This window comes from Elaeis guineensis, chromosome 8, assembly GCF_000442705.2.
Source record: "Elaeis guineensis isolate ETL-2024a chromosome 8, EG11, whole genome shotgun sequence".
NCBI classification, from domain to species: Eukaryota; Viridiplantae; Streptophyta; class Magnoliopsida; order Arecales; family Arecaceae; genus Elaeis; species Elaeis guineensis.
The window spans coordinates 5,177,558-5,205,154 of record NC_026000.2 but is presented as its reverse complement, the minus strand read 5'-3'; the positions used below and the strand labels follow the sequence as shown (position 1 = coordinate 5,205,154).

The 27,597-nt window shown below is 35.6% G+C and overlaps 1 non-coding gene and 1 pseudogene across 1 annotated transcript; both read left to right on the top strand.

Moving 5' to 3' along the window:
• LOC105050922 (uncharacterized) overlaps positions 1-27,597 on the top strand; it is a 52,373-nt pseudogene that overhangs the window by 19,052 nt on the left and 5,724 nt on the right.
• Positions 7,298-7,403, top strand: LOC140851367 (small nucleolar RNA R71). The gene has a single exon (XR_012134119.1). It is a non-coding gene; the product is annotated as a small nucleolar RNA R71 (small nucleolar RNA).

Here is a 27,597-nt window from a genome sequence, read left to right as displayed (position 1 = left end):
TCAAAAATTAGGTCATGTAATAGGATTACATTTAAAATTTTTGATTGAGGACATATGGGTCTAATTCGATTAAGTAATTGGTTAAATCGAGTCAAGTGTTGAATTGAGTTAGATCAATTAAATTAATGATCATACAATTATTGTTGATCAAATCGATTGAGTCCCATATGTAAAATCGATTAACCTAAGGACCTAATTTGGCTTGTTGATTTGAGCTCGATTCACTTGAGCTAACCAATTCTGATTAATTATCCAATTGGTGTCTAAGATAAGTAATTGAAAGTGGTTATTTAATTAGTTTCGTTCGCTTATCTGGTCAATTTATTGATGTCTAAGAAAAGTAACAGAGGACCTGATGCGTGTCGTAGCACATTAAAATTAACTCTACTCACTACTATGTAGATAGGGTGAGTCAGAATCGTATCCACAGAGATCTTAGTTGATTATTTTAAAAATACAAAAGAAAAGAATAATAGATTGTAAAAAACTAAGAAAGAAGCATGAAAATTATAATAAAATTATTTTTTATTAATCAAAGAAAGAAGTGTACATAAAGAAAAGAAATAAAATTATGATACAAGATAACTAAACTAAGTTGATCTTTTTGTTACGTTCGATGGTGGATATGTCTCCTTGAATCCTTCATCTTTCTCCGTGCAGACAGCTGCAGGATGGCTAGAAGGCTTGATCTAGGAACTCCAAGGAAGAAAGGTTGATGGAAGCGAGTATGTAGAAGAGAAAGGATAGCGGCACTAGGATTAGAACCTCTCCTAGATTTGATGGGATATAAAAAAGAGATCTGTAGAAGAATATGATGTCGTACTAGGGTTAGTACCTCCTCTAGACTTATGGAGAAGAAGAAGAGGGAGAGAGATAGAAAGAAGCTTGAAGAGAACTTAGAGTTGGCTTGATTGAAGAAGATGGAGACCTTGGAGTTCTATTTATAGAGTGGGGAGGCTAGAATTTTATGAAAAAAAAAATGAAAGCATGAATAAGGACCTTTGGATCTTCATATTGATTATCCTCCGTTGATCTTTAAGTCGTGTTCACACTGGAATAGGAGCTGGTTGCCTGGTTCACTCAAGTCTGATCCAATTTGAGTTTAATTTGAGTCATATGAATCCAAACTCTCAATTACCTGCAAAATAAACTAGAGAGCATCAAATTTTAATAAAATAACATCAATTATTATAATATTTATTACCTCTAGTGACTTAAATTAAGTATTCATCACACCCTCCAACTTGAACTTTTACTCATCCTCGAGTAAAATAGATACATTAGCATTGTGCACCAAATTATCCTTAAATCGAAAGTTATCCTAGATATTTCTAACTATAGTGGATATCCGATTAGATCATTAATGAGGTACTTCATTGGATTATCAATTCGACCTAATTAATGGTTGAGTATTAGCCATACAAATTTTTAAAGATTTTCTTTCACCAACTTCCTACTCTACTCTTTAAGTCCTCTAACTTGATGTGAGCATGGTTTATTGTCTTCTTACAATTTAGTCTCCTTATTCTTTCTCTTTTTTTTCTTTGTAAAAATATTTATATGTACAGTCAGTGCAATGTTCTAACTCCTTAAGCTTTCTAATTGACTCTTGTAGCGAGCTTTAGGCCAATGACTCCCAAACCAGTTGGTTTTAGGGCATTAGGTGTAAAATATTCCTCAGGCCTACTGACTTAAATCAAAAAGGCTACGAGTTAAAAACTGACTATATAAGAAGTTTCTTTACATTCTCACCTTTTGACATGAACAACAATACTTACTTAGATGAAGGAGTCCGGTTACTTAGTAAGAAATGCTAAAAATATTTTATTTTATTTTTTTTAATAATAAAAAGAGATTTTTGTATACCTCAACCTTTCCATCCATACTCCCATAAAGCAGATTTTTCATTGAAATAGTGGGAAGAGGGTTCTAGAATCACTCTAAAATTTAGTTTAGTCTAAATTCTCTCATTAATTGGGCATCCTTAATAATTTCTTCCTCAATGTCTCTAAAATTATCTAGATCGTTAATCACTTATTGATTAGGATGCCTAGTTAACTTTAAATCGAGATAAAATTCAGATACACAAAATTAATTATTTTTACCATACTCGAAGACTTAATTAAATTAGTTATTCTCTCTCCTAACTTAATTTTTATTGTCCCCAATGGAAGAAGAGAATCATAATAAAGCTAAAATAGAATGTAACAAGAAAGGACACCATCTGAGTTTGATGTGTGTAATCTTGATTGAGAGGTCCTTCATTGCTGGGCATGGTGTGTTATTGACTCCATTGATCGTGGTGCTCCCCCCCAACTTGGCTAATTATCTTTTTTAAAAATTCTTACAAAATAAAAAGAAACTGGATAACTGAAAAATAAAATATTAAGTTGCCTTTCAACAAGCGCTAAGTTTTAGGTCTTCAGTTAGACTAAGTCAAAGTTCGATTGTAGACTGGATCCTATAATTCAATTGAGTCAACTTGCTACCATCTCTGATTTCATCATATATTATTTCAATCGTTGGCCATTTACTTTGAAGGTATTTTTCTGTTTAGGATCTTTGATTTCAATTGCTCTATGAGGGAATATCTGAGTTACGATATAAGGTCCATCCCAATGTGAACGGAGTTTTTTAGAAAATAATCGTAACCTCGAATTATAAAGCCATACTTTTTGATTAGGTTCAAATATTTTTCGTGAAATGTATTTATCATGATAAGCCTTAGTTCGAGCCTTATAAATTCGTGAACTTTCGTATGCTTCATTGCTAGCTCTTTTAATTCATTCAATTGTAGTCTCCTATTACTATTCATATTTTTCATGTCAAAGTTAAATTGCTTTATAGTCCAAAATACGTGGTGTTCTAGCTCTACTGGCAGATGGTAGGCTTTTTCAAAAATGAGCCGGTAAGGAGATATTTCTATCGGGATCCTGTATACAGTACGGTAGGTCCATAATGCATCGTCTAATCATCTAGATCAATCTTTTCGATCAGGCCTAACCATCTTCTCAAAAATTTATTTGATCTCTCTATTGGAGACTTTCATTGGCCACTAGTTTGGAGGTGATATGGTGTGGCAACTTTGTGAGTGATTCTGTATTTTTTCATTAAACTTTCAAAGTATCTATTTGTGAAGTGTGTACCTCCATCACTAATAATGGCCCTTGGGCAATCGAATCGACTTAAGATGTTCTGTTGGATGAATTTGATTATCACCTTGTGATCATTCGTCCTGATTGCCATAGCCTTAATCCATTTAGAAACGTAATCTACAGCAACTAAAATGTATTCGTATCCATAGGATGGAGGAAAGGGACCCATAAAATCGATTCTCCAAACATCAAAAACTTCCACAACTAAAATGGAAGATAGGGGCATCATGTTTTTTCTAGAAATGTTCCCCATCTGCTGACAGCGCAAGCACTTAAGGCAAAATTTGTGTACATCCTTAAACAATGTTGGCTAGTAAAACTCACTTTGTAACACTTTTACGATCGTTCTCTTCCCACTGAAATGTCCCTCGCATGCATGAGAGTGACAAAAGGTAAGTATACTTTGATACTCACTCTCAGGGACACAGTGTCGAATCACTTGGTCAGGACAATGTTTGAACAATTTGGATTCCTCCCAATAATAATGTTTGACCTGTGAGAAGAATCGATCCTTCTCTTATTTTATTCAATGGAGAGGAACTTATCCTGTTACCAAATAGTTAATGATGTGGGCAAACCATGGGATTTGGTCAGAGGTAGTTGCAAAAAGTTATTCGTCAGAGAATTTTTCCTTAACTTTATCTATATTCATCGTATGATCAACTAAAATTCTAGAAATATAATCAACGATCATATTTTCGGAATCCTTCTTATCTCGAATTTTTAAATCAAATTTTGAAGCAAAAGGATCTTTCTGATCAATCATGTTTTAGTATCTTTTCTTTGAGAGCAGATGTTTCAGAGCCATGTGATCAGAATATACTAGAATCTTAGACCCTAACAGATATGAACGAAATTTATTAAGGGCAAATACCACCGTTAGTAGCTATTTTTCTATCGTGGTGTACTTCAATTGGGCATCGGATAGAGTTTTGCTAGTGTAATAGATCACATGTGGCTCCTTATTGATTCTTTGACCTAAGATGGCCCCTATTGCGAAATCAAAAGTGTCACACATGATTTTAAATGGAAAGGACCAATCAAGGAGTTTTATTATGGGTGCTGTTGTCAGGACTGCTCGTAATGTGTGGAAGACTTGTAGTCATTCTTCATTAAAGATAAATGGCATGTCTTTGGCTAGCAGATTGCACAAGGGTCTCGATATTTTGCTAAAATCTTTAATGAAGCATATGTAAAATCCAGCATGACCTAGGAAGGATCGTATTTATCGAATCGAAGTGGAGAGTGGTAGTTTTGAAATGACCTCGATTTTGACTTTGTCTACCTCAATCCCCCTTTCAAAAATAATATATCCCAATACGATTTTTTTTAAACCATGAAATGACTCTTTTTCTAACTTAAAATCAGATTTGTTTTAGTGCAGCGCTTAAGGACTTTGGAGAAGTTATGAAGACAATCCTCAAAGATGGTTTCAAACACAAAGAAGTCATCCATGAAAACTTTGAGATATTTGTCCACTATCTGAAAAAATGATCAAAATGCATCGTTGAAATGTAGCGGGTGCATTGCAGAGCCCGAACGGCATATGTCGAAAAGTGAAAGTACCATAGGGGCAAGTGAAGATGGTTTTCTCTTGATCATCCAAAAATATAGGTATCTGATTGTACCCTGAATAACCATCTAGAAAATAAAAAAAATATTGACCTGCTAGCCGTTCTAGGATTTGATCGATGAAGGGCAATGAAAAATAGTCCTTCCTAGTAACAGCGTTTAGTTTCCTATAGTCAATGCATACTCGCCAGCTAGATGGTGTGCGAGTGGAGAACAATTCACCTTCTTCATTCTCTATCACAGTAATACCTGATTTCTTAGGTACTACTTGGGTAGGACTGACCCATTTACTGTTAGATATGGGGTAGATGATCCCAGCATCTTACCATTTTATCACCTCTTTCTTCACTACTTTTCGCATGTTTGGGTTCAGTCTCCTCTACATGTCTTGATGAGGTTTGGCATCTATCTCACAATGAATGTAGTGCATACAGATGGAGGGGTCAATTCTTTTTAGATCGACAATGGACCAGCCGATAGCCTCTTTGTTTTTTTCAAAATACCAACCAATTGTGCTTCCTGATTTGGGGTCAAGTTTGATGCAATGATCACTGGGAGGGTGTCATTAGGTCCTAAGAATACATATTTGAGTACGGCTGGAAGTGGCTTTAAGTCTAGTACAGATGGTGATTCTAATGACGGGACTGTGGGTGTATTGGCTAATGCAGACAATAGCTCGTATTTGATTATCTAAGGGGGAGTAGTTTTAGCATTTAATGTATCAACTAGAATATTTACTTCTTTGCTACCTCTCTCTATATCACAGTCATCCACTCCAAAGTGCGTCAAGTGGGTGTCTTGAAAATTATGTGCAAAAATTATTGATGTTGCTTCCTCTATGATGTCCTCGAATGTATCTATCTTGAAGTAACTATCAGTTGATGGTCTCTCGGATGCACTGAATACATTTAGTCTCAGTTTCTTATTTCCAAACGATACGTCCATGACTCCTGTCCTACAATTGATGCATGCGTTTGCCATAGCTAGGAAGGATCTGCCTAAGATAATGAGAATTTACCTTGGATTGCCACTCAGTTCCATGTCAAGGACTAAAAAATCAACTGAAAAATAGAACTCATCTACCTTGACCAAAACATCTTCGATCATCTCAGTGGTGTCTTAATTGATCTATCAGCTAACTATAAAGTGATCGACGTGTGTTTCAGTTCTTCAAATCCAAAAAATTCATAAGCCGAGCTAGATAAAAGATTCACACTGGCCCCTAAGTCCAGAAGAGCTTGTTCGATGTGAAAATCTCCTATAATGCAAGAAATGATAGGGGTACCTGCATCTTTAAGCTTTGGAGGGGTAGCATGCTGGAATACAGAGCTAGCTTGTTCAGTGAGGCATACTTTTTTCGGGAGTTATGATCGGGATTTACGTTTCTGAATGCATAATTTTTTCAAAAATTTTGTTTAGGCTAGGACCTGTTTGATTGCATCTAGAAGGGGAGATTAATTTGGACTTGTTTAAATAATTCTAACATCTCATCGAGTCTTCCTCTCTTCTTATCCACAGGAGCAAGGGCTTTTAGGGCACTCGAAAATAGAGCTTTAGGCAAGTAAGGTGATTCCAGTGTAGTTGATCTATTCTCTACTTTTGGGTCCTCCTTATTCTTGGATGATTCAGGCTTGGTCAGAGGTCTAGGGTCGGTCTCATTGGTTTTACTTGTATGTTCAATGACCTTCTCACTTTTGAGAGTCATGATTGATTTGGCGTGTTCAGAAAAGGTATCTGGAGTATTGAAGCTCTCAACCATGAATTGCCCTCTCGGATTGCTCTCAGGTTGGCTAGGTAATTTTTCTCCTTCCCTTCTACTGACTGCGATTGCTAGTTGACTTATTTGGGTCTCTAGCTTAGCAATGGATTGCGTGTGGGAGTTAAGGGTTTGGGTGTTGACTTCTAATCGTTATAGCACTTTTAGAACCTTCTCCTCAAAAGCTGAGCTGTGACCAGTGGGAGACGGTTGAGGAGCATTTTAGAACTAGTGGTATGGTCCATGCCTATATGTCAGATTCTGATAGTTAGATCTAGGTACAGCAGGGCCAACCACTGGCTGTGGTCTCCAGAAAAAATTTGGATGGTTTCTCTAGTCAGGATTATAAGTGTTCGAATATGGATCATTTCCTGATCTACGAGCTTGTTGGGTTTGAGCTTGCTGGACCTGCTCATACACAAACTCAAGAAATTGAGGTGCGATTGGGCATTCACTAATAAAATAGATCGGACTTGCACACAATGCACAAACATCTTGGACTGGGTTAGGTAGAGTCGAAGAGTATCCAGTATTTAGAAGACAGTCTAAGTTTTGAGATAACTTATCTACCTTACTGTGGATATCCATAACATTTTCAATCTGATAGATTCCACCTCTTTTCTGTTGAGACATGGGTTGTTCTCTAGAGATGGCAGAGATATGATACAGGGAGTTCTCACTAAGTATTTCAAAAAGCTGCTAAGCCTCATCCTCACTCTTTAACATGAATGTCCCACCACACGATGCATTGATCATTTGTCGGTGTTTCTCCGATAGACCATCGTAGAAACACTGAACAAGTTGCCATTTGGGGACAGCGTGGTGGGGGCATTTACGAATAAGATCTCTTAACCTTTCTCATGTCTCATGAAAAAGTTCACCATCCAATTAAGAAAAACTAGTGATGGCTTTTCTAATTTGATTTATTTTTCTAATTAAAAAGTATTTCTTGAAGAATTCTCTCTAAAGATAGTCCCAAGTTGAAATGATTATGGAATCTAGAGAGTTTAACTAATGCTTGGCTTTATCCTTAAGTAAAAAAGAAAATAGTTTCAACCTGAGGGCATCATCAGAGAAGTTTTGGATTTTTACTATAGAGCATATCTCAAGAAATTCGTTCAAGTATTTATATGGATCCTTATTCGTCAGTCCATAGAATGATGGTAGCATTTGAATAATGCTAGACTTGATTTCGTATTATGCCGCTTTCACAGGAGGAGGCTGGATACATGGCGAGTAGGTGTAAGATGAGGAAGTAAAATACTTCCTCAATTATCATGGTGGGTCAGTCTCTTGTTTTAGATCTGTAGTTTTGATTTGATTTATTTGAATCGTTCTTTTTAGCTCTAGATCTAATAGGTGTAAATCAGGTTGTAATGATCGGTATCCTAGCATGCACCTAAAAGATCTCATCAAGTTTTAATTTCAACAATTTTTTTTTCTTTTTTGAAAGAGAAGAGGAGAAAAGGAAGAAAAAGAGTTCTAAAGAAGAGAACTTAAGGAGTTCTAATGCTAAGAAGATAGAGAAGAATTAATTAGATATGATGTTTTTAGTTAACAATCAAGTGGTTCAATCAATCCTATCTATGAGTTATCCTAGATCTAAACAGCTCCTAACTGTCAATGTTATCTTCAAGCACTCCAAGTAGCAGACTAGCAACTCAACTGGCCAGGTAAGTGTAAGGTTGGTGGGGGTCCCCCCATTGCTTTTCTTAGACACCAACTACGTTGGTCAGATAAGCGAATGGAACCAATTAATAAACCACTTTTCTTTGGGATAATTCTTGAACCACTTTTCTAAACACTAGTTAAACTGACTAACCTGAATTCGGTCTAACTTTTAGGATTTTTTGTCCTACTGAGCTCGAGGATCCTTAGGGGTCAACGTCTAATCGATTTTAAATTAGAGGTTTAGGTCAATGCAATTATAAGATAGTGGTTTATGGGTCAAGAAAGGGTGATGAAATCTTCACCTTATGTTGATTAAGGTTTTGCCCTTAAGATTTTTTATGAAAATATGCAATGCAAAAAAAAAAGTATCCAAACATATTAAGTAGCTTTTAAGATTTAATTGATTTATTTATATTGGTCAAGTGTTATGTGGTGTCTTTGTATTTTTTTTATATCATGTTATCTTTAAGCAAGAAGGAATAAAAGGTAAGTTTTAAATTAGGTTAATTAGGTATGAGAAGATCTTGTAAATCTAATTAAATAGAAAGTAAATAATGCTAAGATTAAAAGAGAAGTAGGTAGCCTATAAATAAAGTAACAAATCAAATCTATTTTTAAAAAAATTATTCTAACCTATAGAAAGCAGTAGATCACCAGGCTATAGAAAGTAAAATTTTTTTTTATGCATGCAAATAAAGAAGTCTAGATATAAAATAGTAAATCTACTATATACAAAAAATAATATGAGGCAGAATTTTTTAAAAAAAATAAATAAATAATAATTAAGTAATTAAAATAAATTAACTAACAATAAAAGGCAAACTACTAATCAGTAAATTAAAGTATGGAAAGCAAAAGTACAAGAGAAGAAAATAATCAACTAGAAATATAAAGCAGTGAAGCATATAAGGCAGCCAAGCAATCTAAAGTAAGAAATAAAAATGTAGAAAGTAGTAAAATATTTTTTTTATTATTTTTTTATAATTTTTTTTAATTTTTTTTTCAAAACAATCACGTCAAGATCTTGGACAATGGCGTCAAAATTTGATGCGTGTCTAGCATACTAAAATTAATCTTACTCACTACTATGTAGATAGGGTGAGTCAGGATCATATCTGTAGAGATCTTAATTGATTATTTCAAAAATACAAAAGAAAAGAATAATAGATTGTAAGAAACTAAGAAAGAAGTATGAAAATTATAGTAAAATTACTTTTCATTAATCAAATAAAGAAGCGTACATAAAGAAAAGAAATAAAATTACGATACAAGATAACTAAACTAAGTTGATCTTCTTGCTGCGTCCGATGGTAGATGTGTCTTCTTGAATCCTTCATCTTCCTCCATGCAGACAGCGACAGAATGGTTGGAAGGCTTGGTCTAGAAATTTCAAAAAAGAAAGATTGATGGAAGCGGATATGTAGAAGAGAAAGGATAGTGGTACTGAAATTAGGACCTCTCCTAGATTTGATGGAATGTGAAAAAGAAATCTATGAAAGAATATGATATCATGCTAGGGTTAGTACCTCTAGAATTATGGAGAAGAAGAAGAGGGAGAGAGAAAGAGAGAAGCTTGAAAAGAACTTAGGGTTGGCTTGATTGAAGAAGATGGAGGCCTTGGGATTCTATTTATAGAGTGGGGAGGCTAGGTTTCATGAAAAGAGAAGTGAAAGCGTGAATAAGGACCTTTGGATCTTCATATTGATTCTCCTCCGTTGATCTTTAAGTCGTGTTCACACTGGAATAGGAGCTGGTTGCCTGGTTCACTCAAGTCTGATCTAATTTGAGTCTAATTTGAGTCATATGAACCTAAACTCTCAATTACCTGCAAAATAGACTAGAGAGCATCAAATTTCAATAAAATAACATCAATTATTATAATATTTATTACCTCTAGTGATTTAAATTAAGTATTCATCAGGACCCCCACCAATCTCTACTTACCTGATCAATTTGAAAGATTGAGTCACAAATATGGTTGCTTGGTGGTTTGATTTAGTCCATGTCAATTACATCAGTCATGTGATGACTGATTAGATGAGACCTAAACCCAAATCTTATGACTGATTAGATGAGATCTAAATTCAAATCTCTCCATAAAATATTAAGTCCATGGTCTTCCATCGTTGTAGATGTGTGGGCATGCTACCGACGTTGATTGTTCTCGGCTGGTCACAGTAGTTTAGTTGCATTGAAAACACGCAACCAATCTATTAGCAAAGAGTTGCTGCAGGGTAAAGATGAGGTTGGGCCCAATAACTGTTAGGTGAGAGATCCAATGACGGTTTTACATCTGCTTGTGAACGGTGGATTTGATTTAACTAAGAAATGCAGGCAATAACTGTTAGGTGAGCCCATATGACTTAGAGACCAAGTGACTGCAATATGCTTAGAGAAGCATCTGGATAAAGAGTTGTCCACGCATCGGTATTTATTCGTGTTACCAATAACTGTTAGGTGAGGTGTATGGCATCGATGGGACCGCGCACCCACTAGAAATCTAATTATCATGTTAGAATTTTTATTTCTCCATCCAGAGAGTGTGGGAGTTCTGATAAAATAGTGAAAGTCTCTTTTTGCATCTAAAAATTTTTCGAGTAAAATTATAAAATAAATATAAATATCCTATTAGAATTTTTGCTCTTTACTGTTCATTGTGTCAGCTTCCAACCTCTAGCTTGAATCCTAGATATCAACTGATTAACCAAAATCGAGTACATAGACTGGCTTACAAACTTAAGAATTATTCTTAATTTTAAAAAATTAAGCAATATTCTCTACCAGATTATTCTAATGTTAACAACCCGTCCAATCTATAGTCAATGAGCTATACTTGACGAGTGGATGGACAATGACAATAAAGATAGGTGCTATGCATGAGTACATGTACACTGCCAACGACATGTTGATTCATCCATAAGTATTGTGAGGTGATCAAAGTGCACAGCGCATATGATGCATGATGGGCAGTCAGTCTATGATCGTTATTTGATAATGATCGAAGATATTAAAGAGCTTAAAAAGCTCGACATGACCATGCATAAGAAATTGCTTATGGATTTGATCCTGCGATCCCTGATTAGTTTATATGGATAGTTTATGGTAAACTACTATATGAAAGACCATCATAGCACTTTATCTGAATGGGTCAAAGTGTTGATAACAAAGGAACCTTGAAGGAGTTCAGAGGTAAATACCTGGAGAGCCTAAAGAAACAAAGACACACCTAGAGTAAGTATGTCAAAATTGCTCAATACTATCCTTACGATTTTCTCTTTTCCTAGTTGAGCTATAGACTCTAGTGTAGAGTCAATGGAAAGGTAGAGGGCTGAGGAAGTAACCGTTGAATTGGCTATAGGGCAACAGTTGCTGCTGCGGCCATGAGTATCTGTCCTTTGCGATCATCATTTGGATTTAGTTCTTAGAGGCTGTCTCTATCATTTGCATGTTGATGCATATGTGAACTTAATTGAGCAATCAGTGAATGCCATTGGATTTGAGAGATCCAAAATTGAGATAAAATTTAAAGTATATGTGGAACCTATAGCTAAGTCATATTGGAGAAGAAATGATTAACAAACTGAAAAAATATGGGCTTGGGCTCATTGACTGTTGAGTCAAATTTAGTTTGTGCATCATTTTTTTGAGAAAATATGACCAAGCTACTCTTGTGGGACAAGAGGAAAAGGATCATTGAGATACTTATCCTGGTACACATTTGATGTGTATAGCTCATGTGATGTGCTAACCAAGGAGTTGTCTCTACTTTGTATATAAGATACAAATTTGAAATTTTTGAAAAGTTCAAAGAATTCAAATGTAAGTAAAGAAACAAATCGAAAAATTTTTAAAAATACTTTGATCGGATCGAGGATGTAATATCATTGAAAATTTTTTTCGATTATCTCATAAAATAGCATTATTTCATATTGGACTCCTCTTAGTAAATCTCAGCTCAATAAGATAAGAAGAGTCATGTGATTATATGAGATATGATCTGATCCATAATGAAATTTACTGATTTATTTATATTTCTTTAGGGACATACTTTATTTTTATGAAATTGAATTCTCTCTAAACCTGTTCCTACCACATCATATAAGATATGACAAGGTCAGAACTGAATCTTGATTATTTTGAGATTCAAAGATGTCCAGCTTGTGCCTAGAACAGTAGGTGGATATGTTAGAGGATAGGTCTATAAAGCTCTTTCTACAAGAGTTTCAGATATTACTTTCCGATGGAATTACAATTTGATTGTGACTCAATACTATCTTCTTGAAAAACAGTTTAACCAAGATGAAGCAGTGGGAGAAAAGTTAAGCTTTAAGAGAGTGTCTCTGAAGAGCAGGGAGCCTTGGGACCTTAAGAATATATCAATTATGAGCCAGTAGATATGTATTTTTTCTCCACCTCGTACACATAGTAGGATCTCCAATTCTCTTGAAAGGTACTTGAGTATGTTTAACAAAAGATGTAGAGAAAATCATTTCTCATAGGAGATAGGGAACATTGAGATGATCCCAGAACCTACAACGAAGCGATGTGAGACATCGACTCCAAGAAAGGATGTGAAATAGCTTTCCTGAGTAGAGATCTTTTGAAGATTTCTATATGGAATAGCGTATGAATTTCACTTCTTGTGATAGGTGATCACAAAGACCATAATACTTTTGGAGTTGGAACATTCATTTCAATGATATGATCAAATTGTTCGATCAGATATGAGAAATTATGGATTTCAAAAGGGTTAATGAGAGTGTCCAATATTGACATCGATTAAAATATGATTGAATATAAATTTTTTCATGAAAGATATGAAGTGAGCATTCTAAAGATCTATAGAGATAGATGTAATTGGATGCTTGTATTTTCACAGATAAAGTACAGAGACTGGATACTGAAAGCATTCAGTATAAAAATCTCGGAGAGAGGTTTGCTACCCTCTCGGATACAGTTGTATGTCATAAAGTACTTAAACTGATTATACCGTGATTGTCACAAGTAGATATCAGTTGTATTCAGACTGTGAGCACTGGAGTACTGTGAAAATATCCTTAAGCTCTTAAGAAGAACTGAGGACATGTTCGGAGAAGGATCAAAGCTAGGAGTGGAAGCATATACCAATTTAGATTTTATGTCTGATGTTGATGGTAGACTATCTACATCATAGATGTGTTCCTATATCGATATCTTGGAATAATTTCAAATAATTAATCAATGAAAGCTGAGTACACTGTAAATGTGTAGGATGCATTCTGATTATAATATTAGTTGCAGAATTAGTTGTCATACAATCAGATGCCTTAACACTATACTGCAAAGATAATGGCACCATAGCTCTTATTAAGGAGCCTAGATCTCACCAGATATTCAAGCACATAGAACACAGAATACGCGACTATCTCAAGTAGAAATATATAGAGGTGCAGAGAGCAAACTCCACATATGATGTGGATGACCCACTGGTAAGTCACTTGGTCAGTCTAAGACTATAGCCAATCTTGTGTAGATAGGGCTTGGTACATGAAAGAGTGGTTTTAATGCAAGTGGAAGATTGTTGGATGTATGTCCTAGAAGTCAATCTTAGCTGTCACATTTCATATCTCTAGGACATGATTTTGTACGTATTACGCAGTTATATTACCATTCATATCTATGTATCCATGAAGCATCCAAGGAATTAACAAGATGATGACACATATTCTCAAAGAGTTGAACATTTGAGGCATATGTTATTGATGGTTGATTCCTAAATTACCTCTAATCATAAGATCATCATGCGGATGGTGATTGATCTGGATAGACTAGTACACGAATCGCTTTTTTTGGACAGATGAGTTTCGAGTATGTAGTGTAGAGACACTGGAGCGAGAGTGCAGGTGGTTGTTAGAGAATATTAGCATTGAGCATGACCAACACGAGAAGTCACATGGATGTCTGCTCACTCGTTAGTGACTTTTTCGATGCTGCAGTCGTATGACTGATCTTTTGATCTGAGATGATACTACTGCTCGCAGTGAGGCCGCTGGAGTTTGACTGACATATCAACATGAGTCTCAAGGAGTCCTTGTAGTGGATGTTGGCGACAGTTGGTCCACTATAAGAGTGAGATGTGCATCAAGATGAGATCTATCGACCCTAACAAAAGGGAGTAGTCCTATGAGATTTAAGAGGCTGAGTTCTTAAGTCTATGGCCAAAGCAGTGTGATTGATGGAAAAGAGTTTTCATAGAATCACGTATGGACTTAAGCTGATTGAATCTATCATATGACTGATGTTGAGGTTTGACGATTTATCCATGATCTGCCATCTAGTCGGGACTCACGATAGAGGGACTGAATTACATGTTAACTACACCTAGAGGTTCATTTCAGTTCTACTGGATTGCCACTACATACTGCTAGGTGTCACTAGTGGATTGTGAGAGCTCATTAAGATTGTTCTGGATCGACAATCTTTGTTGAGTTAGAGTGGAATTATTTTGATCCATTGAAAAGAGTTTCAATGATACAATGATAGAGATCATTGTATGTCTCACTATCAGATAGAATTGAATCTATGAGGTCACACAACAAAGGGATTAGGTCCGAAATAAGTAATTGAGCTTATGAAGTGTCAATTGGGTTTAGAGAAATTCATTGGATTCATAGTAACCTTGCTAACACATGGTTGAACCCAATTTCTCTTTCTGTTGGGATTACTTATTTGATAAGTTAATTCTAACTTAATTACCTGCTAATAACCTACATGAATAAAATTTATGAGACTTCAATTATTAGGTGTCCAAGGTTATGGATCATATAAATTAAGGGTGCAAGTCCCTTATGAATCTCCTTGATAGTTATTATGGGGCGTCACTTTGATTTGATCAATTTGGACATGTCCATTAATTAGAGTGCCTTTGATTTTTATATGGGGTGTCTTTTGGGTGCAAAAGAGGGTGTCTAATTATGGGTGCAAGGGCTCTAATAGTTGGTGCCTAATGGACTTCCTAATGTAAGTTGGATAACTTAAGCTAATAGAAATCCTAATGCAAGTAGGACTTATATTATGAGATTGAATATGATTCAATCCTTGTGTCTATTTAAAGGGACCTCCCCTAAAATTTTAGAACATCAAAAGTTGCAGCCCCTCACACCCAAAGGCTCTCTCCATGCCCTCTCTTCCTCCCCTTTTCTCTTCTCTTGGACGTTCTACACACCCTTCTCTTAGGACACGCATCCCAAGGTGTTCCATACCCAAAAAAATTTGGGTGCCTCTTTTTTGCTGGTTTCTAGCATCTGATAGCAGCACATAGCAAGAAAAAACTCTAGAGAAGAGGAAAAAAGATTAAAAAGAAAGATCAAGTGTTGATCACGATCCAGGCTTTGTTCAGATTCAGCAAGCTGAATTTTGAAGATTCAAAATTCAGATCATAGAGGGCTATTCCAGGCTGATCGTGAGTGGATACTCGTAGAGATCAGACACTTGTGTGGTTAGCAGAGAGCCTCTTCTCTTTCAGATCCAATTTTGAAGAAAGAGATTGCGAAATAGTTATGTGATTTGATCACAATATAAATTTCAGCATATATCAATTTCAGCATATGAAATAGATCCATGTGGTTTTATATTTTTATGCATGCAAAATTCAGATTAAAATTATTTTAATCTTATTCTCCATTGTGGTGTTTAAAAAATTAAAATTTGAAACCCATATGCATGCTTCAAACCTCGAATTCCAACATATATATCGACCTGAATCCTGATACCTTTATCTGGGATGAATATTATGGCATTTTTATTTATCCCGATCATCTATCGAGGTGAGCTATTATTATGATGGACTTAACTATTTTGCAAATGCTACAGTGGTTTTCTCTACTAGGCCACAGCTGGCCATGATTTCATATTTAGCTCATATGCACAGCTATATGCTAGCTCATTTATAAGCAGCTCTCTAACCATTTAACAAGCTTCTCTAATGGCCTAACAAACTCTAGAACGGCCTTTCAATCCCTCTATAAATAGAGGATCAGGGATTCTTCATTGGTAAGTTTTGCTCTTTGAAATTAAAAAAAATTTTATCAGTCGAAATTAAGCCAGACTTTTAACTCCTTCCCAGTTCTCCTTCATTCAATTCAATTTCTCTCACTTTTTAATTTTTTTCCATCCCTGTTCTCAAGGCTCAAATTGACTTAAGCATCGAAGGATCAAGAACTGAAGGATTTTCATTTGGTTTCTTGATAGAATTTACAGATTAAAGGAGTTTTCCTCAGATCGTAAAGATTTCTCCAGCCCAATCTCATCCATGTTGATTTACTCTACTTCAGATTTCGAACCCTACGGCAATAGATTAGCATTGGAGGAAGGATCTTCTGATTTTTTTGTGAAAAAGATGGTTAAAGCACGAGCTCAGAATCCCTCTCCCTTCGCTTCAGAAGAAAGAGTATCAGAGATGCCAGCACAACAGCAAATTACTGTTGATCCTCAATAATTCAACTTTCTTATTCAGCAAGTCCAAGCTCTGATAGTAGCTGTTCAACAGCTTCAAAAGAGAGAGGAGCAAGCATCTAAAGAGGCTCCTCCCCCAAATACTTTGTCCCAGTACCATCCTCAATCAACTTATCAAGATGAACACCACGTTGATGAGGCTGACAGAGAATTTGCCCCGAGTATTTTGAAAGTTCAAAGAGGAGGTGACCTAGAGTATAAGATCCTGGATCTTGAAAGGCATCTGATGGACCTCCAGGTAGGAGATTGATCTTTGAACAAAGATAATTTTAATCTTCGATCTTCTTTCTCTCATGAGATTTTGAGTGAATCAGTTTCGAACCGGTTCAAGATGCCCGTCATTGAGTCTTTTGATGGTTTTGCTGGTCCCATGAATCATATTGAGGGTTATAGGGTCCTCATGGCTTTACAAGAAGCTTCTGATATCTTATTATGTATTATTTTTCCTGCAACCCTCAAGAAAGCAATGAGAATTTGATTTTCTAGACTTTCACTAGGGTTAATCTCTTCTTTTGAGTAGCTTGGGAGATTGTTTGTCACTTATTTTGGTACTAACAAACCTCATTTGAAGCATGTGGATAGTCTCTTCTCTATTTAATAGTAGGAAGGAGAGGATCTCCAAAAGTACGTGGCTCATTTTAATGCGGCCATCTTGGAGGTGAAAAATTTTAATGAATCAGTTATCATATCTGTTTTGAAAAGAAGATTTTGGAGCAATCATCTGATTTTTTTTTTGAATATAAACTTTTCGGATACCTACGATGAGATGCTCGATCGGGTGCGTAAGTATGCTCAGGCTAAGAAGGAGAGGCTATCTTAAGATAGGTGAAGACGAACAAAAATAAAAAAAATAGTCGAGGAAAAATGATGAGATGTAGCAGACTAAAAATTTAAATCGACCCCGAAAAAGTTTGAGGTCAAGGAGTCCATCTCGACGTTTTAATTCTTATGTCTCTCTATCCGCCCTCCGTGCTCAAATTCTGATGGAGATTGAAGGAGAAAGATATCTTGGAAGATCTTATCCTTTGAAGGCTCCTTCAGAGAAGAGAGACAAACGAAAGTATAGTCACTTTTACAGAGATCATAGCCATGACATTGAGAAATGTAGATAGTTATGAGATGAAATGAAACCTTGGTGCACCGAGGTTAGCTCGATAAATATATTAAGCCGATCAAAATCGAGGAGTACAGACCTCCAACAGAAGAAACTTCTGACAATCATAATTGATCAACTACTAGTGTTATCAATATGATATCCATATCCTATCTGATACCAATATTTTCAGAACTGCATCAGACCGGTTGGGTTGACCGGTTGGATCGAGGATCGATTTTAATTCTGGAGCGAAATTTGGGTTGGACCCAGTTGATCCTCAACCCATAAAAAATCGATAAAAATCGATAAGAATTGTTGAGCCGATTAACCCATAATGAACCGATCGGATGACAGGTTAATCATTTATGGATAAAAAAATTAAAAACACCGACGCCAAGGGCATTCTAATTCTCAAGATCGCTCCCATCTTTTTGTCTTCGATTTCTTTCGATCTTTGTTTTCTTTCTTCCGTTCATTGTCATTGCCCAGAGCTCTAGCCTCGTCGTCGGTCATCATCGCTATCGGATAGGTGCCGCAGTCTCCTACCCGACAAGCATCGTGGTTTCTGTCTCTTTGTGATTCTCGCCATAGCATAGGTGCATCTTCCCTCATCGTCATCGCCCATCGGACAAGCTGGCGTTGCTCTTGGTGGTGGTGCGACGTCGGCTACTCTGGTGGTCGCATAACATCACTCATCTTTTGATTCTCATTGCTGCCATAATCTTCCTTGTCTCCATTGATTTTATTCAAGCCTGCTGTCGCGACCTGTGAGCGGCTCTCTGCTGTTTCTGATGAGCAAGCGACCACATCTCTTGTTGATAGATGATGAGAGTCTCCCACCTAATCTCCTCCCTACTTTAATTTTCTCACCCCACGCCATACGGCTCCTGCCTTGTCTTGTTTTGTCTCCCTGCCTTATCTTGTCTCGTGTTACATCCACCAGCACGGCAGCACCAAATGCTCTATCAAAAACTGATGAGGAGAGAATACATACAGAAAATATATTATGATGATGTGATTAAATTTTTTTTTTTACCATGATTCTCGAATGAAGCAACATCTTGCTGGGTTAAAAGATCAAGTTTGAAAATGTTCAAAAGTTCCTTTAGATGTCCAAAATTTAGTAACACAATCCCTGCAAGAGAATATTGATAAAGCACAAGAGAAGCAAGGTATCTTTAATGAGAAAAATCTATATGGTCAAAGTATGCATAATTTTGAAGGTGATGAAATGCAAGAAAGTCCCTATTTGCCTATTAAAAGAAATACTAAAGGTGGTGATGGATAATCCTCCAAAAGTAAAAGAAAGGCTAATTATGATATTCAAAATTATTTCAAATTGGGTGTTTGCGATCCTTCTCAACCAACTATCAAAGCTTGCTTACAAAGTCCAGAGAGATGGCATGACACTGATTTATCCATTGCTTATTGGTTCTATTATGCTTGCATCCCAATGAATGCGGTAAATTCTCCTTTCTTTCATATTGTAGTTGGTAAAATAGCATCTATGGGTCATGGATATACTGATCCTTCTTATCATGCTTTGCATGTCAATTTATTAAGAGATGCCAAGAAAGATGTACAATTAATTATTGATTCTTATAGAAGTGCATGGGTTGATTGTGGTTGCACTATTATGGGTGATGGATGGACAGATACTAGACAGAGGCTATTAATAAATTTTTTAATATATTTTCCTAAGAAAATATCATTTATTAAATCAGTTGATACATCAGATATGGTATCAAATTATGAAACATTATGCAACTTATTTGCTAAGATTATTGAAATGGTTGGTGCTAGTAATGTGGTTCACTTAGTGACAGACAATGTATCCAATTATAAAAAAGCTGGAATAGAGCTTTCTAAGAGATATCCTAATATTAGTTGGTCATCATGTGCAGCACATTGTCTTAATTTGATCATGAAAGATGTTGGAGAATTATCTCATGGGCAAAGTGTTGCTGTTCTTACATCAAGGGCAACTACTTTTATCTATAATCATAACATACATTGAATTGGTTAAGAAAGAGGCCAAATTCGAGAGAGATAATTCGCCCTGGGCCAACTCATTTTACCACCACTTTTATTGCATTGAGGAGCTTACATGACCATAAAAAAGACTTGCAAGCTTTGGTTACTAGTTCTGATTATAAGAAGTTTTTAAAATTATTGAAAGCAAAAGAAGTGAAACAAATCATTCTAGATGAGATATTTTGGAATAATTGCTTAATAATTGTAAGGATCATGGCACCATTGATACATTTATTGCGTATTTGTGATTCTGATGAAAAACCTGCATTGGGATATGTGTATGAAGGTATGTATAGGGCACGCAAAGGCGTTAAGGAATTGTTTAAAGGCAAGAAGAGATCATATAAGCCATACACAGATATCATAAATAATTGTTGGGATAAGATGTTGCGTTAAAGTATCTATGCTGCTGCATATTGGTGGAATCTGACTTTTCAATATGATCAAAATAACTTTTGTCAGAAGCTGAAAATTATGTCAGGGCTACTTGATGTTATTGTGACCAAAGCAATAGGAAGTAAAACCAAATTATTGGATGAGACAAGACTGTTTAGAGAACGTCTAAAAAATTTTGGACGATCGATCGCTATCATGTCTTGCAAAACCATTCAACCCAATAAAAAATATAAATTTACAAGTTTATGACTTATATATTTATTTATACTTTATAATAAAATTTTAATGCAATGTATGAAATTTATGTATATGAATGGTGGAGGATGTTTGGTGGTGATGCTCCTAATTTGCAAAAGCTTGCAATTAAACTCCTTAGTCAAACTACTTCTTCTTCCGGATGTGAATGCAATTAGAGTGTATTTAAACGTATTCATATCAAAAAGAGAAATAGATTAGAGCATCAAAGGCTCAATGATCTAGTATATGTTCATTATAACTTGCGTTTACAAAACAGATATTAAAAATAATTTTATTGCTTCTTTTTACATTTTAAACGTGATATTATGATTGGGCTATATGTTTACAAGACTTGCAAATGAGATTTTTTCTAAAATATTTTTGATATTTTAATGTGTAGGCTTAAAATGGATAAGAGGCTTTATGATCCAATTGATTATGAATCAATTGACAAAACAAAATTTTGGATTGTGGAAGAAGATCACGAAGGAGAGCTTGACTATGATGAGTTAGAAAGTATCCTAGAAGAAGAGCTACCAAAAACTAATGAAGAATCAAGTTCTAATGCTCCCAAAGGTAAGTGTAAAAATATTTATTTTTTTAAAACTTGTTTGGGTATATATCCAAGTTTTTATTTGAAACATCTTATGATGAGTTCTTTTTTTTTATTATAGACAAAGAAGATGATGATGATATGATATTATTGAATGAAGGTGTTGATATAGCATACTCTAGTGGAGGAGATAATAGTGATTGTGGTGAAGACAATGATGATATATGATTAAATATGGATTGAGAGATGACTAGAAATATTATGTTAAATTTGATTGTGAAACAATCTCATTGAACAGATTTGTATGTTCTTTTGTTTGTGCTATTCTTTATATAGAACTTTATTTGTGTTGTTTCTCTCGTATGAAATGTTTATTGCTACCATTCATGGTGCTTCTTTTTATTAAAGTTTATGAAGAAATGTTGATTTTTAAATTTTTAAGTATTTTTTCAAAATTAAGAATAGGTGGAAATTTTAGTTATGCATCATGCATGATTTTGTCAAATTATTAGTTTATTTTTTAAAGATTTTTTATTATTTTTAATATTTTTTTATATTTTTAAAGAATAAAATATATTTATTACATCATAATTATATTATGCTGATGTCACGTGTCAATTGATCGGACCAATCGATTGACCCAATGGACCGCTGACCCTTTTTTTATTTCAGTCGGATGTCCGATCTGATTCTGAAAATATTGCCTGATATTGATGACCCATCCCTCAAAAGGCAGAGAACTAAAGAAGTTATTTTTTAAAAAAATATTGTAAAGGATGATATTGTTGTCATCTCTATGATGATAACAAAGTATGATATAAAAAAAGTTCTTATTGATAATGAAAGCTTTGTTGACGTATTGTTCTGTGATGCTTTCTTAAAAATAAATTTAACCAGACAACTCAGGCAAATCGATACTCTTCTTGTCGGATTCTCAAAAAATCTGATAGTAGCTGAGGAAGAAATTACTTTATCGATTACTGTGAGACAAGAACCAAGGTGGTCAACAGTGCAGCTCACTTTTCTAATAGTCAGAATCCCATCTGCTTATAATGATATCCTCGATCGATCTAGTCTCAATGCTCTTAAGGCTATTGTCTCTACTTATTATCTACTGGTGCATTTTTCGACTAAGGAGGGAGTTGGTGAGATGCATGATGATCAAATGGTGGCTTGACAGTATTTCATAATTTCTATTAAAATGAACTAACTAATGAAAACTGCGTAAGTTGATATACCAGATACGTTGGATGAGGTCAGAAAAAATTAAGGTGAACTGGCGAAAAAGTTTGTAGCCATTTCTTTGAGAGATGATCCGAAAAAAATGATCCAGATCGATGTGAATTTTAAACCTAGCTTAAGAGAGAGACGATTAAATTTCTGTGAGCAAATACTAACGTCTTTGCTTGGTCGACCTGTGATATATCTGGTATCCCTACCGATGTGATTATTCATAAACTAAATATGGATCCAAATTTCAAGCCAATTCAATAGAAGAAAAGTGGTTTCACTTCAGAAAGATAAAAAGCCATTGATGAAGAAGTTGACAAGCTTTTAAAAGTAAAATTTATCAGGAAAGCTCATTATGCGAAGTGGATAGCCAATGTTGTCATGGTCAAGAAAGCTAATGACAAATGGAGGATATGTATTGACTATAAAGATCTCAATAAAGCTTATCTGAAGGATAATTTTTTTCTGTCGAAAATTGATCAGTTTGTAGATGTCGTCTCTAATCACAAGCTCCTCAGCTTTATGGATGCTTTTTCAGACTATAATCAAATTCAAATGGTATCAGAAGATAAAAAAAATACTGTCTTTATCACTGAAAGAGATTTATATTATTATAAAATGATATTTTTTGATCTTAAAAATTTAGGTGCTATATTCCAGTACCTCATCAACAAAGTTTTCAAACAATAAATTGATCGAAATATAGAGATCTATGTTGATGACATGATAGTAAAGAGTACCGAGGAGGATCAACATATTATCGACCTGAAGGAAGTATTTAGAAAACTTAGAAGGTACCAAATGAAGCTCAATCCTAATAAATATACTTTTGGAGTTGGCTCAGATAAGTTTCTTGCTTTCTCATTAATCAAAGAGGAATAGAAGCTAATTCTAAAAAGATTAGAGCTTTATTGAAAATAAAATTCTCGATCTTTATTAAAAAAATATAGCAGCTCATCAAACGAATGGTAGCCCTCAGTCGATTTATTTTCAAGTCAGCTGAAAGATGCCTTGTGTTTTTTAAAATATTAAAAAATATCGAAAACTTCAATTGAACAGAAGAATGTTAGGCTGCTTTTGAAGATCTTAAGAAGTATCTCGGCTCTTCACCTCTTCTTCTAAGCCAATTGAGGGTGAAGAACTGTATATGTATATTTCCATCTCACTTTTTGCAGTCAGTTCGGTTTTTATCTGAAAAGAAAGAAAAATTCAAAAGTCTATCTACTGCACTAGCAACTTGTTGTGAGACATAGAGATTCGGTATAAAAAGATTGAAAAAATGATATATGCTTTGATCATGGCAGTCCGGAGACTCAGGCCTTACTTCCAAGCTCATACTGTAGCAGTATTGATAGATCAGCCACTCAAATCGATATTACAAAGAGTTGATACTTTAGGTCGGATCGTCAAATAGGTCATTGAACTCAATGAATTTGATATCCACTACTGACTTCGAATTGCAGTTAAAGGTCAAGTGTTAGCTGATTTTATTGTAGAATGCATTGTCCTAGATGATAGGTCAATCCTAAAAAATCCTCAAAGTGACGATACATTCTGGATTCTACATGTGGATGGAGCCTCAAATTCTTAGAAAACTGACACCGATTTAATTTTGGCTAGTCCTGAAGGATTGTAATTGAGCAGGCCCTGAGGTTTAATTTTAATACTTCCAATAATAGTACTGAATATGAGGTCTTAAGGGCAGGTCTTAAGATGGCAAAAGAACTCAAAGTCAGAAAATTAAAGATTTTCACAGATTCGCAACTTATCGTCGGCCAAGTTCGAGGTCAATTTGAAGCCAAGGATTCCACGATGGCTGTTACTTGTAGAATATCAAAAAACTTTCCAAAAATTTGGAAGAGCTTGAAGTGCTCCAAATTCCTAGATCGAAAAATATCCAGACTGACGCTCTATCTCATCTTGCCACTTCAGATTTTTTTAAACTGAATCAAAAAGTACTGATTGAACAGTTGGACAGGTCTAGTATTAAAGTGAACTCTATATTTCAGATCGGTCATGAGCCATGTTGGATTGATCCCCTCATGGATTACATATCTAAAAGAGTTCTGCCCAATGATCCAATCATGATCAGAAGCATTAAAATATAAGCTCCATAGTATGTTCTTCAACAAGATCATTTATATAAAAAGTCTTATTCTCTTCTTCTACTTCGATGCTTGATGCCATATGAAGCTGATTATGCACTTCGAGAAGTGCATGAGGGTATATGTGGAAACCATCTGGGGAATAGGCCACTTTCTTATAAAATAATCCGACAAGATTACTATTGATTCACTATTCAAAAAGATGCATCTGATTTTGTTAACAAGTACGACCAATGCTAAAGGTATGCTAATATCCAATATCAACCTACTGTTGAGCTTTTTTCTATTACCGCCATCTGATCCTTTGCAATTTAGGGGATGGATATACTGGGGCCTTTTCCAGTAGCGGCAGATCAAAAATTTTTTTTGATGGTAGCTATTGATTATTTCACAAATATAGAGGCGGAGCCTTTAGCCCAAATCACAGAGAAAAAGATGCAGAATTTTATCTAAAAATTTATGATCTGTCGGTTTGGTTTATCTCAGATCATCATCATTGATAATGGTCGGCAGCTCGAGAACCTCAAGTTCAAAAAATATTGCTCCAAGTTTTATATTGATAATCGACTCATTTCTGTTGGACATCCACAGTCGAATGGTGAGACTGAAGTAACTAATAGAACCATCCTTCATGATTTGAAGACAAGGCTCACTGATACAAAAGATTTGTGGGCCAAAAAGATGCAGAGTATACTGTGGATATATCGAACCACACATCAGATTTCGATAGGAAAAACTCCTTTCAGTCTCACTTATGGGACTGAAGCTATGATCCCAGTAGAGATTGACTTATTATCTGATAGAGTCAGAAATTTTTATCAGACAATCAATTTTGAATGGTTGAGGACCAACCTGAATCTTCTTGATGAAATAAGAGAACAAGCTCATATCGGTATAGCGATCTATAAGCAGAAGATCGCTAAGTATTATATTGCTTGGGTGAAGTTGAAGTCATTTCAGAAGGGTGACCTCATCCTGCGACGAGCTGAAATTTTAAAGTCTACTAATGTAGTTCGCCTTGGGGCTTATAGAATTGAGAATTTAGACAGATGTGTTATTTTTTGCACTTAAAATTTTAAAAATCTCAAAAAATATTATCAATAAAAATAATCTAACGAGCTCTGTCTTGTATGTCATGTCCCCTCTATTTAATGAAATTCGGTTCTTAAGCCAGTAAAGCCCCGTAGGGCACATATACTAACCTGGGTTCCAATTTGATAAAGCCCCGATGGGCATGCATATTGATCCAGATTTTAGTCCGGTGAAACCCCGAAGAGCATACATATGGATCCGGATTTCAGTCCAATAAAGTCCTAAAGGACATGAATACCAATCCAGATTCTAATCCAGTAAAGCCCCGAGAGGCATACATATGGATCTGGATTTCAGTCCGGTAAAGTTTCGAAAGGCATGAATACCAATCCAGATTTCAATTTGATAAAGCCCCAAAGGGCATACATATGGGTCTAGATTTCAGTTTGGTAAAGTTTCGAAGGGCATGAATACCACTCTGGATTTCAATTCGATTAAGCTCTATAGGGCACATGTATCAATCCAGATTTTAGTTCGATAAAGCTCTGAAGGGCATGAATACCAATTCAAATTTCAATCCAATAAAGCCCCATAGGGCACATGTATCAATCCGGATTTCAGTTTCATAAAACTTCGAAGGACATGAATAACAATCTGAATTTCAATCCGATAAAGCCCCATAGTGCACATGTATCAATCCGGTAAAGCTTCGAAAGGCATGAACACCAATCCGAATTTCAATTCGGTGAAGCCCTGAAGGATACAGATGTTAATCTAGATTTTTGTCCGGTAGAGCCCCGAAGGGCATGAATATTTATCCAGATTTCAATCCGATAGAGCCCTGAAGGGCATAAGTATTCATTCAGATTTCAGTCCGGAGAAGCCTCAGAGGATTTGATATCTCCATTAACCGATGAGTCTTGTGCCGAATACGAGACCGAAGGGTTTATATTGATCTTTGGAGCGAAATTATCTTTGAGATCTCCTGAAAATTTCGATCTCTGGATGAATCTTAAAACTTGATCCATCCGTGATCATGCAAATAAAGGTACGTCTAGCTTTTCATTTTTAATTAATTGATGATGGGTGAATTTAAGATTACTAGTTTTTGATTCTGTTAAATTAATTATCAGTTTGTGATTTTGTTGATTTACAAAGATACATATGATTATTTTATCCTGACAAGTGATGAAATCTGCTAGACTACATGACTCAAATATGTCTGAGAAAATATCTTTTGTATTGATATTTAAAGAAGATACAAAAACAAGAACCCATATCGGGTTTCCATGTCCCAAAGAAGAAAAAAGACCTATATCAAGTTGGTACATCCTGAAAAGAAAAAAAAATTTCTATTGAATGATCCCTGACGTGTCGGAGCTCTCCTTAGTTGGTTCCTTCATGGGTTGCTCCGACTCCTCCACTACTTTGAGGGGTGCTTCAAAATCCTTCTTCATGCCCATCTTGATAGCCACCTTTGGAGTGACCCTAGAGATGTCTACCTCGGGGTACAGCTTCTTGATCAGATTCTAGTACTGACTGAAGGCGTAGTCATATGTACCCTTAAAGCTCTCGGATACTTCATCCTCAAATTTTTTGAAAGTCTTGTACAGTTCCACTACCTTGGCCGCCTTGTCGTGCTCTTTCTTAATTTATTTTTTCAAGACCTCTATGGCCTTCTTATGAGCCTTATTAGCCTTTTCCGCCTCTCTAAGTCTTGGCTCCAGTTCTTTATTCTTTTCTGCAACAGTATGCAGATCAAAAATCTTCTCTTGCTCGTTGACTTTTCGCTGAAGGTCAAGTAAGTTCTGATTCTTTTTCTTCAAGGCTTTCAGCTTCTCCTCAAGTTGATGTTTGAGTCCGACGGTGAGTTCGGATTCCTTCTTTTTCTTCTCTTGAAGAATGATTAGATTGGCGTCCATGGTCTTTTTATTCTTTAGTAGGTAGACCATATTCTCATACATGACTTTGAAGTCAACGACAACCTGCAGGATAAAAGATTCAGTTTGGTCATTCATCAAAGTGAAAAAAAAAAGAAGAGAAATACTCACGTGCATGAGTTGTTCAAATTCATGGTTGACGATCTTCTCTGGCTTATTCTTCTGATGCGCCTCTAGATCGACGATCGGCATTACAGATTCAAGGAGATCACTGTCTAGTCGGGGTCGCTCTAGGAGTGACATTGTAGTCACAGCGTCCCCCTCGGCCAAGCTTGATGGGGCCCTAGAGATTGTGGTCGGTTTGCTCTCGGGCTCCTTAGAAGGCGG